Genomic DNA, 2940 nt, shown 5'->3' on the forward strand with positions numbered 1-2940 from the left:
AGTCTCACCAAAATAGGTTAACTTGATATTCCAAATCTGTCTTCAAAAGCCATGGTGTTCCCTTATACAGTGGGCAACAACCATATTGAGTTTAACCTAAAAGTGCTTACACATAAAAGAAAATAGACAGCCCAATAAGCCTTATTACAAAAAGTTTAACTAAATATAAGAAAATAAAATTAAGTGCAGAATTTGGGCCAAGTAAAATAAAGCCTTCATGCATATCCATTGAGGCTTATTCTTCAAGGTCTTCAATTTGAATTAAGTGTATCATTTTGGGCTCTTCTTCCTTTAGACTTGGGCTTGTCTCAAGTAAAGTGGTCACCAAGAGATTTAGAGCCTCTTTAGCCTTTTTAGCTTTTGCTCTTGTCATTGGGCCTCCAAGACCTTGTATGTCCTCCAAGTTTGTTGTCTTGGTCATGCCACCTCCTATGTCCTCATTAGTCTTAAATACAAGTTATGAAGTTTGTGTTGAAAATTTACATTGTTTTGTAGGAAAATGAATATCAAGAAGCAAAAGAGAGAAGGAAAAAGATTCTGAAGAATTTGGAGGATTCAAGTGTTGAGCGCTAAAACGGACAAAGCAAACGTTTTAGCCTGATGCAAAAGGAAGCCCAAAAGTGCTGGTGCTGAGCACTAAAACGGCCAAAGCAAATGTTTTAGCGCGTTGCTGCAAAGGAAAGTTCAAAAAAAAGATGCGGGTCTTGAGCGCTAAAACGGTCAATTCAAGCGTTTTAGCGCGTTGATGTTCAACAAAATGCCAAAATTCCCTGGAAGTGTGCGCTTTAGCGGTCATGATGATATATTTTAGCGCTGAGGACAGTTAAAAGCGGTTAGACATCCTTCAAGTTGAGCACTAAAACGTCCAACAAGGAGCGCTTTAGCATTTCAACGTTCGTGACAACAATTACAAAGGAACACGTTTTAGCGCTCGATCCAGCGTTTTAGCGCCTATGTCAGTTTCTGGATGTTATTTCAGTTTTGAACTTGTAAACTATAAAAGGGCAAGGGGCCTTAACATTTAGGATCTGACTTTTCATTCTCTGAAATTTCCAAATTCCTTAGGTCTTAGTCTTGTATTAGTTTTAGTATACTTTATGTAATTGTGATTGAAGATTGAAGATTCAACAACATGACAATGGAGTTTGATTTTTCCTCTTCTCTTGTTATTTCTGTTTCTACGTCTGAGTAAAGTACCTTGTAGTTGGATTTCAATGGAACTCAAGGATGAATTTATGTATGGTTGATTGAATATTACGATTATCTTTTATGTGATGGAATGAAAGTGTCTTTGTTAATTCTTTCCATTAAGGAAGTAATGTAGAACAAGAATGTTTACATTACTTCTGTAACTGGCAATTTCATCATCAGTGTTCTATTATTTAGGAGTAGAAGTAGGACTCTGATGCAATCTTTAAAATCTCAGTGATTAATGTATGTATTGAGAAGGGAATTACCAAGGGATTTGGATTTCTTGATTAATGTATCAACTAAGATAGTAAGAAATTACATCTTAGTGATAATAAGAAGATTGATTGACATCACATTGGAGATAATTCATGATTGGATCGATTCTTATATAAGTTTATGGTTGAGGGACATTGATTTCCTTACTACTTGTTTTAAAATTGTAATTCACATTTTATTTATTTTACCGATTCCAAATATAATTCAAATTCTGGTGACAATTAGCAATGCATTCAATGAATTCTTGTTTGATTCAACTTAATTATAAATGGTTAGTTGGTGTTTGAACACAAATCCTCGTGGGAACGATCTTTACTTATCATTTTATTACTTGTACGACTAGTACACTTGCTAAAGCTGTAACAAGTTTTTGGCGTCGTTGCCGGGGATTTGTTCTTTCAACATTGACAGACACCATTAATATTTGAGACTGAATTTTTATTATTTTTCAGCAATTTATATTTATGTGTGAAGTTTTGTTCAATTCCAATTCTGGTGTATGCGAGGTACTATTAATCTAAACTCTTTGTTGTTTGATCCAGAATTAGAAAGGACGGTTAGAAAGAATAAAAAGGCAGCAAGACAAAGGAAGCTACAAGAAAGAGGTCATGGAAGAATTCAGTGTGACAATTCAGGAAGAGGTCATGGAAGAAAATCACAGGCCACCACCACAGAGGAGATTGGGAGATTACATGACTCCTACTGTAATTCCACCGATTGGGAGTGTTGTTAGACCCAATGTGGAACCCAACAACTTTGAGTTGAAACCTGCATTAGTACAATTGGTGCAGAAAGAACAATTTGCTGGCACCAATGCAGAAGACCCATATCTGCACATTGAGAATTTCTTACTTTTGAGTGATACCGTGAAGATCAATGGTGTGACTAGAGATGCTATCTTGTTAAGATTGTTCACTCATTCACTGAAGGATGATGCAAGAAGAAGGTTACAATCATTACCTCAAGGAAGTATCACAATTTGGGATGATTTGCAGACTAAGTTTTTAGCCTGGTTCTTTTCATCATCAAAGAGGGCGAAATTGAAGGATGAGATCACAGGGTTCAAACAAAAAGAATCAGAGTCTATCTATGAAGCTTGGGAAAGATTCAAAACACTCTTGAGGAAATGTCCACAACATGGAATCGAAGTGTGGAATCAAGCAGCAATATTTCTCCAAGGGTTGACAACCAACACAAGAACATTGGTGAATGCCACAGTTGGTGGTTCATTAACAACCAAGACTCCTCAGGAAGCCCTTGACATATTTGAGTCTCTAGCATCTCAAGAATTTGACAATGCTCCAGTGAATGGCAGAAGAACGAGAGTTATAAAACTTGATGGGTATGATGCTTTGTTAGCCAAGAATGATCAGATGATGCAGATGCAAAAACAACAATAGTTAGATGCTCTCACTAAGTAGCTATCCTCTCAAAATGTTGCTTCCGTGGACACTAATTCTTGTGTGCAATTTG

General features: G+C 36.4%; 1 non-coding gene across 1 annotated transcript; it reads right to left on the bottom strand.

The window, feature by feature from the left end:
* Window positions 1–2504: 2504 nt before the first annotated feature.
* On the bottom strand, window positions 2505–2611 carry LOC133293189 (small nucleolar RNA R71). Its single transcript, XR_009749026.1, has one exon. It is a non-coding gene; the product is annotated as a small nucleolar RNA R71 (small nucleolar RNA).
* Between the last annotated feature and the right edge of the window lie 329 nt (window positions 2612–2940).

This window comes from Gastrolobium bilobum, unplaced genomic scaffold, assembly GCF_033153095.1.
Source record: "Gastrolobium bilobum isolate Gb01-03AN ecotype WA unplaced genomic scaffold, APGP_CSIRO_Gbil_v1 utg124007, whole genome shotgun sequence".
NCBI classification, from domain to species: Eukaryota; Viridiplantae; Streptophyta; class Magnoliopsida; order Fabales; family Fabaceae; genus Gastrolobium; species Gastrolobium bilobum.